Source organism: Nerophis ophidion, linkage group LG07 (genome assembly GCF_033978795.1).
Source record: "Nerophis ophidion isolate RoL-2023_Sa linkage group LG07, RoL_Noph_v1.0, whole genome shotgun sequence".
NCBI lineage: Eukaryota > Metazoa > Chordata > Actinopteri > Syngnathiformes > Syngnathidae > Nerophis > Nerophis ophidion.
This window is the reverse complement of record NC_084617.1, coordinates 25,847,175-25,863,845: the sequence shown is the minus strand read 5'-3', so window position 1 is coordinate 25,863,845 and position 16,671 is coordinate 25,847,175.

Genomic DNA, 16,671 nt, shown 5'->3' with positions numbered 1-16,671 from the left:
GGACGGAAGGCGGTGTACACCCTGGGCAAGTCGCCACCTCATCGCAGGGCCAACACAGATAGACAGACCCACATTCACACTCACATTCACACACTAGGGCCAATTTAGTGTTGCCAATCAACCTATCCCAGGTGCATGTCTTTGGAAGTGGGAGGAAGCCGGAGTACCCGGAAGGAACCCACGCAGTCCCGGGGAGGACATGCAAACTCTGACTGGTATCTAAATTGACAATATTTTATTGGAAATATAAAAGATATAGTGTTTTTTATTTACTGTTATACACTGTAAAAAAAATTTTTTAAAGACAATTTTGCTTAAAAAAAAAAACCTGTCAGCTAAGTTGGCAAAATTTTACTGTAAAAAACAATGCTATCGCTTTTAAATTTAGAGTAATGCAATGTAAAAAACGACCATCAATTTACAGTTAAAAAAAACCCAACTGTTATTTAAGTTGCCAGAATTTCATTGTAAAAAAAATTGGGTAGTGCTGTTTTTTTAATGTACAGCAATGTACTGTAAAAACAACAAATGGATATTTTACAGTAATAAAAAGCTGGCGTTTTACGCTAAAAAACCCAAACTTGCATATCAGTTGCCAGAATTTTACTGTACAAATAAAAGTGGTGGTGTTTTTCTTTTTACATTAATGCACTGTAAAAACGACCATACATTTGCGGTAAAAAACCACAACAAACAACTGGCATCTCAGTCATCACAATTTTACTGTACATATAACAGCAGTTGAGTCTGTCCATTCATAGCAAATGCCAATTTTACAGTAAAAAAAAATGGCAGCGCAACTGCCAAAATTTTATTGCAAAAAACAATGGTACTGCTTTTCAATTTAGAGTAATGCACTGGAAAAACAACGGCCGTAAATTTAAGCTAAAAAAGAATGAACAAAAAACAAATATCACTTCAGTTGTCAGAATTTTACTGTAAAAAAACAGTGGTACTGTTTTTCAATTTACAGTAAATTACAGTAATGTAAAAACAACGATCGTCAATTTAAAGTAAAAAAAACAGGAAAAAGTCACCTCAGTCACCAGAATTTTACCGTAGAAAAATGTGGAACTGTTTTTCCATTTAAAATGTAAAAATGACCATCAATTTGCGGATAAAAACAAATAACTGTGATCTCAGTCATCACAATTTTACTGTAATGATAACAGCAGTAGTTTTTTTCCATGTACAGTAATAAATACACAGTGAAAGAAACCCATAGATTTTACAGTAAGTTTTACCACAAAAAACAAAAACAAAACAGCGGTATCAGTTTTCCATTTACAGTATTGTACTGTAAAAAAAGGACCATAGATTTTATGGTAAAACAACTGTCAGCTTAGTTGCAAACATTTTACCACACAAAAAACAGTAGTACTACTTTTCAATTTACAGTCATGTACTGTAAAAACAACCACCTTCGATTTACGATAATAAAAAAGCTGTCACCTGTGTCTGCAGAATTTTAATGCTAAAAAAACAGTGGCACAGTCTTCCAATTTACGGTAATGTAATGTACTGTAAAAAATAATCGTACATTTTACAGTAACACAACGCTGGCATTTTACGCAAAGAAACAAACAAACTGAAATCTCGGTTGCAAGAATTTTACTGTAAAAATAAAATGGGTGATGTTTTTCCATTTACGGTAATACACTGAAAAAACGACCATCGATTTTACAGTAATTGCACTACGAAAAAAAAAACACAAAACAATGCTATCGATTTACCATTTACAGTGTAAAAAAAAGTACGTCGATTAACTAAAAGAAAAGTAACCTCAGTTGAGAGAATTTAACTGTAAAAAACAGTTCTAGCACTTTTCTATTTACTGTGCACTGTAAAAAAAAAAAAAGAACACATATTTTATGGTAAAAAAAAATGGCAGCCCAGTTGCCAACATTTTACCACAAAAAAAGACAAACCGTGGTACTATTTTTCAATTTACAGTAGCCTACTGCAAAAAAACAAACGGAAAAAAAAACACACTAGTACTGTGAAAATCAGTACTAGCATTTTTCTATCTACGATAATGGACTGTAGAAAAAAACGACCATTGATTTTACGGTTAAAAAAATAAACTTCAGTTGGCAGAATTTTACCATAAAAAAAAACTGTTGTATGGTTTACAGCAAAAAAAATAAAAATAAAAATAAAATCCTGGTATCTAAGTTGACAGAATTTTATTGTGAAAAAAAAAAGTGTTAGTGTTTGTCTATTTACAGGATTGCAGTGTAAAAAGCAACAACCATAGATTTTCCCATAAACAACTGAAAGCTCAATCAACATTATTGTAACATTTTTATTTTTCAATTTACAGTAATGCACTGTAAAAACTACGAAAACCAAACCCGTTTCTCAGTAAAAAAATAATCGTGTTGCCATTTTTCCAATTGCAGCAATCTAACAAGCCCTGGCAAACACGACGACTCAGCAGACTTGGAGGATGTTCATTCAGTTGTCAGATTTTGTAGAAAAACAATCAGAAAACCAGAGGTGTGGATTCGAGTCACATGACTTGGACTCGAGTCAGACTCGAGTCATGAATTTGATGACTTTAGACTCGACTTGACAAAATGTAAAAAGACTTGCAACTCGACTTTGACTTTAACATCAATGACTTGGGACTCGACTTGGACTTGAGCCTTTTGACTTGAGATGACTTGCAACTTTCCCCAAAACCCAACGATTAAAAAGTTATTCAGGAGCGCTCCGTATCTTCCATTGTGTACGCGTGCTTGTCAGCGTGTGTGCGATGACAGCCTGTGCGCGACCTGTCAGTACAACAGCCAATCAAATTACATCCACGTTATTTTCGTCACACAGCATTCATCCAATCAAATTGCAGGAAAACCAAGCAGAGCTGCTCTCAAACAACAGAAGAATAAGTGAGGAAAATTATGCCATAAAGTGTTTCGTTCGGGTATTAAAACTACGACTTGATCAACAAAACAGGAAGTGCCGTATGCAAATCATGCGGTTGGAAGATTACAGACGGAGACGCAACAACTTCCAACTTCGTTCGACATTTGAAGTTGCACAAAGAAGGGTACGTTTTGAATGTAAGCTAACGTTTATTGGCTGAGTAACGTAACTTTTATTTGTTGTGTAGTTGTGAGGCTGTAAACTCACTGCTAACGTTATAACCATAGACATCTTATAAGTAGACGCGGCATCGAGCGCTACTGCCTATTGCCGCTGACGTGACGCGCGGCCGCCAACTTGGCGTGGTGATCCACTCCACTCAGGGCAATTCCTTTGGCAGGAGCAATTAACTGTCAGCACATTTAATTCATATTACCTCACTGAATACCACTGATATTCACGCGCTTTTTTGTCATACGTGTAATTATGATAAAGGACACATGTCTTGGCGTGTTCATAATTTGCTTAACAGTAATAGAATATTCTTATATGCTATAAGTGACCAGACGTCTGAGATCAAAACTGGGAATATAATCCCAGAGAAGGGGAAAAAAACAGTCAGCTATTTTTAAATTAAAGAAACAATATGATTAGGTTATATATACATGCGTATATCCTACATAAACAATGTATGAATACATTAGATATCTATATATCTTACGGACCTATAGACCAGTGGTTCTCAAATGGGGGTACTTCAGGGTATGTCAAGGGGTATATACATGATATTTTTTTTTAAATATTCTAAAAATAGCAACAATTCAAAATCCTTTATAAATATATTTACTGAACAATACTTCAACAAAATATGAATGTAAGTTCATAAACTGTAAAAAGAAATGCAACAATGCAATATTCAGTGTTGACAGCTAGATTTTTTTGTAGACATGTTCCATAAATATTGATGTTAAAGATTTCTTTTTTGTGAAGAAATGTTTAGAATTAAGTTCATGAATCCAGATGGATCTCTATTACAATCCCCAAAGAGGGCACTTTAAGTTGATTACTTTTATGTGTAGAAATCTTTATTTAAAATTGAATCACTTGTTTATTTTTCAACAAGTTTTTAGTTATTTTTACATCTTTTTTTTTTTCAAATAGTTCAAGAAAGACCACAACAAATGAGCAATATTTTGCACTGTTATACAATTTAATAAATCAGAAACTGATGACATAGTGCTGTATTTTACTTCTTTATCTCTTTTTTCAACCAAAAATGCTTTGCTCTGATTAATGGGTACTAGAATTAAAAAAATGTTCACAGGGGGTACATCACTTAAAAAAGATTGACAACCACTGTTATAGACTTATACTCTGTTGCTGCAACAGCAGAGAGTTTATTCTGTCTTGACACTTTGTATTTATATTTTCTATTACATTCTTCCCTTAAATGATCATGTTTACAGTGATTGTTTTGTATGTATTTTTCATGTATGTTGCTTTGGTTAAAAGTGTCTGCCAAATACTTAAACATATATAAACACCTGAAAGTCTTTATTTCAGCTAAAACCACCAATCTGTTGCACTGGATTCAGAATAAAACCAAATTCTGTCTTACCCAACAAAGTTAGTATTTGAATATTGTTACTTGAAGACTTATCTGTGGTTACAATAGAATGAAAATGCATCATAATTAGTGGCGGCTGGTGAATTTTGTTTTAGGTGGGTCTGTAAGTTTGTAAACCACATACCTGTAGGGGGGTCATCCTCCCCCAGAAGATTTCTTTGTGATTTTCACATACAAATATTGTAGTTCTTTGCTCCTGCTTAACTCTGTGGTAATATTATTTTCACAAAATACAACCAATAGTATGTTAATGTTAAATCTTACTTGTGAAAAGTAATCCCCCAATTCCTATTTTCAACAGTCCGCTCATTTGAGCAGGAAAACGCTGAATACCAGCCCAGCATGTTTGTTTTATACCTGTCAACTGTCGGTTTAGGCTGCTTGCCGGCTCCTCATCACCACTTCAAGATGGCGGCCAAATTGCTTGCGTCACAGCAGCCAATTCTGCGTCTACTTATAAGATGTCTATGGTTATAACGTCATTGCAAACACAACAATCTGTTGCGTCCACTGCAGTTCGCTACCTTATTCATACTTTTTGTCAAGTGATTTTTTTTTTAGGCAGGGTTGCATGAGGTACCTATACATAACGTCACGTTAGTGAATGTATCACAAACAGTAACGTAACGTTAGACGGCGGTCAGCAGCACCGCATATTTTAGCCACCTACAAAAAGCCAAACGTAGTCAAATAAAGGTCAGTTAAAATGTATACTATATTAAGAATATGTGTACATATTCCATAGAGCCCTGACATCTAAAAAGTACAGCACTGTTCATTGTTATGTTCATGTATTTGTTATGTTTTTTATGTGTACGCACACATAAACACATATATAGTGTGAGATGAGATCAATGAGATAAGGTAAGAACTGGATATAAACTGCTGATGAACTAGTTACAATGCAATATTCCATGGAAATACAATGTTAACACTTTTGTGCAAATAAGTACAGTTGCACTTGTTTTTTAAAATGTGTTTATACTGTAAAGGAATGAGTTAAATGTTTAGAATAACTGTTTAATAGTGCTATTAGGAAGTGCAGTGTAAGCACAGTTTTTTTAATAATGAATACATACAGCGTTTTAAAAGCATACACAATCTGTGTACATATATTAGTCTGTGGTTAAAATGACTTGAAATGACTCGAAACTCAAAATGCAGGACTTGGGACTTGACTTGAGACTTCCCAGTATTGACTTTGGACTTGACTCGGGACTTGCCTGTCTTGACTCGGGACTTGACTCGAGACTTGAGGGCAAAGACTTGAGACATACTTGTGACTTGCAAAACAATGACTTGGTCCCACCTCTGCAGAAAACAGACGTGACGCAAACGATCGACATGACAAATAACGTTTCTGTTTTAGGAAACACTCAAATAAAGCAAGAAAATTAATGGTGGTAGTTTCAGTAAAAAAACGATGGTATCACTCTGTAAATGTTAATTTCCAGAGCTAACACCTGCACCAGATGAAATGCGTTTGTTAAAAGGAGTGTCCACACCTTGGAGAGCTGTTGCAGCAGGTGCATTGACATGAATCATGGCTCCCACATGAGACATGTCAATTGAGACAAAGTTATCAGTTTCTCAAGAAGGGGACATGTTGCACAAGATGTTGACTGTTCACAGTCAGCTGTGTTTAAAGTATGAAGCAATTACACACTACATGAGATGCTTGTAAAATACTGGTAGACCAAGGACAACGTCAGGAAACGCCATATAAAATGTTTTGAAAAGAGAAAAAATGCTCAGCAAGACACATGAAGAACAAAACTGGAGTCGGAAAACTGTAAGAAAGTGTATACAATGGGATTTAAACACAGAAAATGTAAAGGAAAACCGCCATATACATCGAAACCCGGAGTGTCCCAAATTTTTGTCCCGTAGGCCGCATTGGTCTAGAAAAACTATAGGAATATTTGACTTCCACTTTGTTTACTTCCAAGACGACCTTCTTAAAGATGTGTAATCAATCAGAACTATCAAGCAGCTAAAATGCGCAAAACATGATAAGTGTTTGGATGTGGTGGGAAAGTGTTTTGCATTTTTTCCCATTATACACTCTAATGGATTTATTAAATGGGTGTAATTTGATTTTTTTATGGTGTTGAGGCGTTTTTTTTGTTGTTTTTTTAATATCCACAAAGTTCAGTAAAGAGGTTGTGTTATGTGTGACCATGGGTGTTGATTTTTCTGTTAGTTGCCTTTTTTTCCACCATGACTGGGGAAGGTTGTTTGGAATCTGTCATATAAATAAATGCTGTGGTAGTGCGTCTCAACTAAATTTAAGGTTCATTGACCTGATGTCTGATGATCTCAAAAATCAACATTGTTGACAAAAAGGCAGCAATTTGTAAGTTTTTACAAAAATTTAATTTGAAGATGACGCATTATTGATCTCATGACGTCTCGCAGGCAAAAATTGCATAGCGTCTGTAGTTTGGACACCGCAGATCTAAACATGAAAACCAAGGTTCTATTGGGTTAAAAGCAATGGAGTACTAAGGATGACTGCATAAAAATCACATAAAGTGATGAATGGTGAATCTGCATTGGGCAAAGTGATGATGCCGAAACTTTTAGTTTTGAATCCAATGAAATTTATGAACACAATAAAATGTGTGTATTTGCAAGGGGAGGACACACATTCATTCAAGTTGCGTCCATATTCCTCTAGTACAGCGGTGTCCAAACATTTTTACTGGGTGGGGCCGCATTGGGTTAAAAAAATTTGGCTTGGGGCGAAAATCTGACTGCATGCAAAATAACTACAAACCCAATTTCCATATGAGTTGTGAAATTGTGTTAGATGTAAAAATAAACGGAATACAATGATTTGCAAATAATTTTCAACCCATATTCAATTGAATATGCTACAAAGACAACATATTCGATGTTCAAACTAATAAACTTTTTGCAAATAATCATTAACTTTAGAATTTGATGCCAGCAACACGTGACAAAGAAGTTGGTAAAGGTGGCAATAAATACTGATAAAGTTGAGGAATGCTCATCAAACACTTATTTGGAACATCCCACAGGTGTGTAGGCTAATTGTAAACAGGTGGGTGCCATGATTGGGTATAAAAAACGCTTCCCAAAAAAAGGATGGGGCGAGGTACACCTTTTTGTCCACAACTGCGTGAGTAAATAGTCAAACAGTTTAAGAACAACGTTTTCTCAAAGTGCAATTGCAAGAAATTTAAGGATTTCAACATCTGCGGTCCACAATATCATCAAAAGGCTCAGAAAATCTGGAGAAATCACTCCACGTATGCGGCATGGCCGGAAACCAACATTGAATGACCGTGACCTTCGATCCCTCAGACGGCACTGTATCCGAAAACCGACATCAATCTCTAAAGGATATCACCACGTGGTGCTCAGGAACACTTCAGAAAAGTACTGTCACTAAATACAGTTTGTCGCTACATCTGTAGGTGCAAGTTAAAGCTCTACTATGCAAAGCGAAAGCCGTTTTATCAACAACACCCAGAAACCCCGCCGACTTCTCTGGGCCCGAGATCATCTAAGATGGACTGATGCAAAGTGGAAAAGTGGTCAGTTGTCTGAGTCCACATTTCAAATTGTTTTTGGAAATATTCGACATCGTGTCATCTGGACCAAAAGGGAAGCGAACCATCCAGACTGTTATCAACGCAAAGTTTAAAAGCCAGCATCTGTGATAGTATGGGGGTGCATTAGTGCCTAAGGCATGGGTAACTTACACATCTGTGAAAGCACCACTAATGCTGAAATATACAGGTTTTGGAACAACATATGCTGCCATCTAAGCGCCGTCTTTTTCATGGACGCCCCTGCCTATTTCAGCAAGACAATGCCAAGCCACATTCAGTACGTGTTACAACAGCGTGGCTTCATAAAAAAAGAGTGCGGGTACTTTCCTGGCCTGCCTGCAGTCCAGACCTGTCTCCCATGGAAAATGTGTGGCGCATTAAGAAGCATAAAATACGACAGCGGAGACCCCGGACTGTTGAACGACTGAAGCTCTACATAAAACAAAAATGGGAAAGAATTCCACTTTCAAAGCTTCAAATAGTTTCCTCAGTTCCTAAATGTTTATTGAGTGTTAAAAGAAAAGGTGATGTAACACAGTGGTGAACATGCCCTTACCCAAGTATTTTAGCATGAAATTCTAAGTTAATTATTATTTGCAAAAAAAAAAAAAAAAATTTATGAGTTTGAACATCAAATATCTTGTCTTTGTAGTACATTCAATTGAATCTGGGTTGAAATTCTGGGTTGTTGTTAAACCTTGGCAAGAATGAGGACTCAGGTGCAGAAGGGGGACAATTGACACAGGCTTTATTTAAGTTTTCTTTGAAATCTCATTGAACAGAGTGATTAAAGCAAAGCGGCTATGGAATCTATGATAAAGACATAGGCAAAACGCAATAAACAGAAAATCACTCCATAGGGAGGAAAAAGGCAATAGTAAAATTACACACAAATTAAACAAAATAACAACAATCTATGATTAGCTAAAAAAAAGGTAAATCACTCACGCAGAGGAGACAATAACTTTTTAACAGAAAGTGCGCTATAAAAAGCTGAGAAAACTACAAACTAAAGCGCTCCAAGAGGAGGGGGAAAAAAAGAAGGCAAAGCACTGAAATTAGACACAAAATTTTTGACCAAAAACTTTAACAAAAAAATCACACTTTCTCAGAGGAAACAAAGAAATCAATAAATAAGGCAAGGCAATACTTAGCAAATCTTGGTTCAGGGCTATGGACAAGGCTGGAGGCACGTAGCGAGACGATATACTCTGGCACAAGACAAGAGGAAGACCAGACATTTATACACATGAGGGAGGGTGACACAGGTGGGCACAATCAGGCAATCAGGAGAGACATCAGACCAGTGAAACAGGAGGAAGGGCAAGTGACCTGAAACGAGAGGGAGAGTTAACCTTTCAAAATAAAACAGGAAATGACAAGACAACATGAAACCAAACAAAACTCAGACAATACTTCACCCAGGTGTGACAGTTGTAACTGTAAATCATTGCATTCCGTTTATATTTACATCCAACACAATTTCCCAACTCATATGGAAACGAGGTTTGTACATGTATGTGTATGTGTAGGAATATATATATATATATATATATATATATATATATATATATATATATATATATATATATATATTAGGGGTGTTGGAAAAAAATCGATTCAAATATGAATCGCAATTCTCACGTTGTGCGATTCAGAATCGATTCCCTTTTTTTTTATCGATTTTTTTTTTTTTTATAATTTCAGCATAGCAGTGATTAAAAATCCCTCATTGACATTATCATTAGACATTTACACTTGCATCGCATCTCATATGCTTGACAACACACTGTGTCCAATATTTTTACAAAGATAAAATAAGTCATATTTTTGGTTCATTTAATAGTTAAAACAAATTTACATTATTGCAATCAGTTGATAAAATATTGTCCTTTACAATTTTAAAAGCTTTTTACAAAAATCTACTACTCTGCTAGCATGTCAGCAGACTGGGGTAGATCCTGCTGAAATCCTATTTATTGAATGAATACAGAATCCTTTTGAATCGGGAAAAAAATCGTTTTTGATTTGAGAATCGTGTTGAATTGAAAAAAATAATTGATTTTGAATTGAATCGAGACCCCGAGAATCGATATTGAAACAAATCGTGGGACACCCAAAAATTCGCAGCCCGAGTATGTGTGTGTGTGTATGTATATATATATATATATATATATATATATATATATATATATATATATGTGTGTGGGGCTTCACGGTGACAGAGGGGTTAGTGCGTCTGCCTCACAATACGAAGGTCCTGAGTATTCAGGGTCCAATCCCGGGCTCGGGATCTTTCTGTGTGGAGTTTGCATGTTCTCCCCGTGAATGCGTGGGTTCCCTCCGGGTACTCCGGCTTCCTCCCACCTCCAAAGACATGCACGTGGGGATAAGTTGATTGGCAACACTAAATTGGCCCTAGTGTGTGAATGTGAGTGTGAATGTTGTCTGTCTATCTGTGTTGGCCCTGCGATGAGGTGGCGACTTGTCCAGGGTGTACACCGCCTTCCGCCCGGTTGTAGCTGAGATAGGCACCAGCGCCCACCGCAACCCCAAAGGGAAATAAGCGGTAGAAAAAAGGATGGATGTGTGTGTGTGTGTATTATAATAATATAATGGATATATGAATAATAATGATTATAATTGGATATTAAGAGTATGAGAGTTCGAATACTACTTTGTTTACTTCCGTAAATCCTCAAAGTTTTGTGTCATGTGTGACCATGTGTTTTGTTTTCCTGCACCATGACGAGGGAAGGTTGTTTTAGATTGAGTCATATAAGTGAATGCTGTGCACGAGATACAATCAATAATGTCTGACTTTCAACAAAGTGGTAGTTATCAGACCACTGGCTGTTCGTATCCACGCCCGGACAAATTGAAAACGCCAGCGGCTCGCACTTGACCCGCCTTGTAGTTTGGACACCCCTGCTCCAAGAGATTGATTCCTCTTGTGTAAACATTTTATACAAAAATAACAGTGGGGAATCTATTTTTGTTGTCAACAACGTGAGTGAAGTGGATGAAAGGTCCAAGTCCATCCTCCTTTAAAGCAGTTGCAACCAGCGAAGTGTGTGTGTGTGTGTGTGTGTGCGTGTGCATGTGACAGCTGGTGCCACCGTCACAATGTTGCAGCGTTATTGACACTCATTGCATGTGAACATTCAGTGATATGAAGCCCATATTCCAAACACGCACGCTTCTTGCAGTTTTTTTACATTGTTATTCTAAAACACTGTAAATGTATGCCATCTTTGTTAAAGAAAAACTGCCCCCCGCCCCCCCCAAAAAAATCAAAGGGGAAAGTGTGATAATTTATTAAATAGGTCAAAAATTCATAACTACTGGTACATTAATTTTGATTCATTTTTTGAGCGAGTTTTTGTAAAATAAAAAATTCACTAAAAGTCCATTCATCCATCCATCCTTTTTCTACCGCTTATTCCCTTTTGGGGTCGCGGGGGGCGCTGGCGCCTATTTTAGCTACAATCGGGCGGAAGGCGGTGTACACCCTGGACAAGTCGCCACCTCATCGCAGCCACTAAAAGTCCAAAATGTAAAAAAATATTCATATAAGTCAAATAGGGAAGTCATAATTGAATTTTAGCTTCACGTGTATCCGTTGATTATACGTTTTTATTATTTTGTGCATGTTGTCATAAAAAACGTTTTTCTTATGGCAAATACACAAAAAAATGCACCATTCCCCCCCTCCCCCCAAAATATTTCAAAGTGTAATATTTGATGTCAGAATCAGAAATACTTTATTAATCCCCGAAGGGGAAATTAAAATTTTCAGCACAATCCCAATCAAGATCAGACAAACATTACAGGGAGACAGAACAGGATTGCTGACGGGTCTGCCAACTTCCGGCACCTCTTACAAAAAAAGGTGAGATACAGGTACACAAGCGGGGAGAAATTAAAAAATAAAAAATAAAAATGTGAAGTAATTGTAGCTTTGAAAATGTCAATAGTTCATTAAAACAAATTTTGATTCGTTATTATTTTTTGAGCGATTTCAGTTAAAAAAAAATATCCTCCAAAATTCAGGAATTAAAAAAAAAAAGGGGGATCCAAAAGGGCTCCCATTCATAAAAGTTTTTAAAAATAAGTCATCAATATTTTTTTTACCTTTCAACACAATTCTGTAGACCAACTTCAGATCTATCCACAAATAAGTTTTAATTATCTTTTTATGGTTGTTTTTTTTTCTCTTTTCTTGTTTTGTCATAGAAAACACACACAATATGCAATATTTTACCCCCACAATATTTCAAAGAGGAAACTTTGATGTGAAGTAATTAAATAGGTCAATAATTCATAAAATTGATTTTGATTCATTATTTTTTGTCATGAGGCTGGGGTTTACGCAGTTTACTGCAAAGTTTGTTCTCCCGGGATGCAAACGGACTACTCTGGACAAGGTGTGCAGGTAAAAACATGATTTAATCTTGACCCAAAAAAAGGTGAAAACAAAAAGGCACACAAGGCAAAAGCACAATGTAGCACAGGAAACAAAACTAGCACTTAGCCTGAACTATGGACATGAAACAAAACCTCGCTAACTGTTGCATGAATAAACAAAACTTACTTGGCAAGGCATGAAGAAAACAATCGCATGACACGAGCAGTGTGAACCAAGCATGGAAACTGTGGCATGAAAGGAGCAATGTCGCCAGACCGACTGATTGGCAAAGGCCGTTTAAATAGTCTCTTGATTAGAGCCAGGTGATCGTCCGAACACCAGCGGCAGGTGAAAATCATATGTCACCATGGCAACCAAAACAAACAAGAGAGCACCAAAAAGCAGGAACTAATGGAGTTCAAAACAACAGAAAATAACAAAAACATAATACAGACCACGGAACATGACAATTTGTTTTAGCAATGACAGATACAAACATGCCCCCAAAATTTAGGGGATTTAACAGGCCACATTCAAAGAAGTTTTAAAAATAAGTCATACTTTTCTTTTATTTTTTGTTGTTTCAACCCATAAATCTCTAGATCAACTGTACATTTAGTCATCGATTGTACGTTTATTATTTTTTATGCCCTTTTCGTCATACAAAACATTGTTTTTTTTATGGCAAATGTGCGATATTTCCCCCCAACAATATTTCAAAGTGTAATATTTGAAATTAAGTAATTGGAGCCTTGAATCGGTCATTATTTCATAACTACAAGGATCATGATTCATTATTATTTTTTGAGCAATGAAACTTAACACACAAAATATACAACATTTTCCCCTAAAATTATTTCAAAGTGGACTATTTGATGTGAAGTAATTAAACAGGTCAATAATTCATAACTACATTGATTTTATGACATTATTATCTTTTGAGTGATGACTGTTCTTAAAAAAAAACTAATCAACCAAAATTTAGGGATTCCAAAAAACATTCATTAAAATGTTAAAAATAGGTCATACTTTGCTTTTTTTTTTTTTACTTTCAACTTATAAATCCCTAAATCAAAGTCAGATCTATCCGTTGACTATAAGTTTTTATAATTTTTTTCATGTTTTTTGGCTCGTTTTTTGTCTTTTTGTGTCAAACAAAACTTTTTTTTATGGCAAAGACTCAAAATATGCAGTATTTTTCTAACAAAATATTCTTGAAAGTGGAATATTGAATGTGAAGTATCTGATTAGATCAATAATTCATGACGACATTGATTGTAATTCATTTTTATTTTTTGAGCGGAAATTTGAAAAACAAACAAATCCACAAAAATTCAGGGATTCAAAAAACATAAAGGGGTCCAAAAAGGCCCTGTGGAGGTTTCCTGCGTCTCGCCCGGCTTCTTCTGACCACAGTATCACACAGCTCAGGATACAGGTTTGACACAGTATTTAATACATCTTTTACTTTACAGAATTGTCCGTCTGTCCAGCTTCTCAGGTTCGACACAGTCTTTAGTACATCTTTTACTTTACACAATTGTCCGTCTGTCCAGCTTTTCAGCTGTCTCTTGTTCGTCTCTGTGCGTCTGTCCTGCCTCCTCCTGCGTCCTCATGCCTCTCTCTCGCTTCATGGTCTCCAGCGCTGCTAATAAAGGGAACAGGTGATTAGATAACTAGTTCCAGCTGAGGTATCCACTCACCTGTTGGCTGCTTCATGGCACACACCCCGCCCGCAGGGGACGCGTGGAACACGCCCCTCTCCACAGCCCCTTTCATATACGTGTTAAAAATAAGTCAAGCTTTAACCCGAGGGTCCCTGGTTCAAATCCCACCTAGTACCAACCTCGTCACGTCCGTTGTGTCCTGAGCAAGACACTTCACCCTTGCTCCTGATGGGTACTGGTTGGCGCCTTGCATGGCAGCTCCCTCCGTCAGTGTGTGAATGTGTGTGTGAATGGGTAAATGTGGAAGTAGTGTCAAAGCGCTTTGAGTACCTTGAAGGTAGAAAAGCGCTATACAAGTACAACCCATTTATTATTTATTTATTTATTTTTATTTTGTTTTACTTTCAACTCAGAAATCTTTTGATCAACGTCAGATCTCTCTAATGATTATGCGTTTGTATTATTTTTTCTAACATTTTTTGTTTGTTTTATGGCATTTTTGTCATAGAAAACTATGTTCCCGGTTATGACAAAAACATACATTATTCGATATTAAATTTTGTCAATAATTCACAACATTATGCCTCAATTATTATTTTTTAAAACAGCCTGCATGGCAGCTTTGTGTTATTAGAGTCAACAAATTGCAACTTTTTCTCATTACATTTCACCCTGGCGACCCCCGTTACAATACTGCAAGTAAATCCGATAGCGGTTTGGCTCTGTGTGCTGACGTGCAAAGCCTGGCCAACGTTGTAAATAGCTGCAATTCTGGAAACCTTATGACTTTTGAGTGCCATTTATGCCGCCGACCGTAGCCAATCAGTCATGACCAGCCAGATGACCTGGATTTTACTGCCTGGGAGGGGAGGGGTGCAAAGGTCAGGCGTGGGGAGCCCGAGGAGAACCAGCATGCAGGGCACGTACTCAGCATCCTCAAAGTATTCACTGGCTTTACTTTTTCCACATTTTGTTCTGTTAGAGCCTTATTACAAATTCAATTTTGTCCTCAAAATTCTACACACAATAATACAAAAAAAAGTTTTTTTTATTTATGCAAATTTGTTGAAAATAAAATAAAAATCACATGTAAATCAGTATTCAGAACCTTTGCTCAGTATTTTGTTGATGCACCTTTGGCAGCAATTACAGCCTCAAGTCTTTTTGAGTATGATGCCACAAGCTTGGCACACCTATCTTTGGGAATTTTGGCCCATTCCTCTTTGCAGGGCCTCTCAAGCTCCATCTTTTCCTTTATCCTGACGAGGCTCCCAGTTCCTGCCGCTGAACACCACCCCCACATCATGATGCTGCCACCACCATGCTTCACTGTAGGGATGGTATTCGCCTGGTGATTCACGCCAAAGACTTCAGTCTTCGTCTCACCAGACCCAAGAATTTAGTTTCTCATGGTCTGTGAGTCTTTCAGGGGCATTTTGGCAAACTTTTTTTACTAAGAAATGTCGTTCGTCTGGCCACTCTACCATACAGGCCTGATTGGGGGTTTGCGGCAGAGATGGTTATCCTTCTGCAAGGTTCTCCTCTCGCCACAGAGGAATGCTGTAGATCTGACAGGGTGACCATCGGGTTCTTGGTCACCTCACTGACTAGGGATCATCTCCCCACGATCGCTCAGTTAAGATGGCTGGCCAGCTCTAAGAAGAGTCCTGGTGGTTCCAAACTTCTTATACATACATATATATATATATATATATATATTTATATATATATATAAATGTATACACAACCCAAAACCAGTGACGTTGGCACGTTGTGTAAATGATAAATAAAAACAGAATACAATGATATGCAAATCCTTTTCAACTTCTATTTAATTGAATAGACTGCAAAGACAAGATACTTAACGTTTGAACTTGTAAACTTTGTTATTTTTTGCAAATATTAGCTCATTTGGAATTTGATGCCTGCAACATGTTTAAAAAAAGCTGGCACGTGTGGCAAAAAAACTGTGGAAGTTGAGGAATGCTCATCAAACACTTATTTGGAACAACCCACAGGTGAACAGGTTAATTGGGAACAGGTGGGTACCATGACTGGGTATTAAAGCAGCTTCCATTAACTGCTCAGTCATTCACAAACAAGGATGGGGTGAGGGTCACCACTTTACGAACAAATGCGTGTGCAAACTGTCCAACAGTTTAAGAACAACATTTCTCAACGAGCTATTGCACAGAATTTAGGGATTTCACCATCTACGGTACGTAATTTCATCAAAAGGTTCAGAGAATCTGGAGAAATCACTGCACCTAAGCTATTACGGACCTTTGATCCCTCAGGTGGTACTGCATCAAAAAGCGACATCAGTGTGTAAAGCATATCACCACATGAGCTCAGGAACACTTCAGAAAACCACTGTTAGCAACTACAGTTGGGTCGGTACATCTATAAGTGCAATTTAAAACTTTACTATGCCAAGCCAAAGCCATATATATATATATATATATATATATATATATATATATATACATATATACACACATATATATACACACACATACA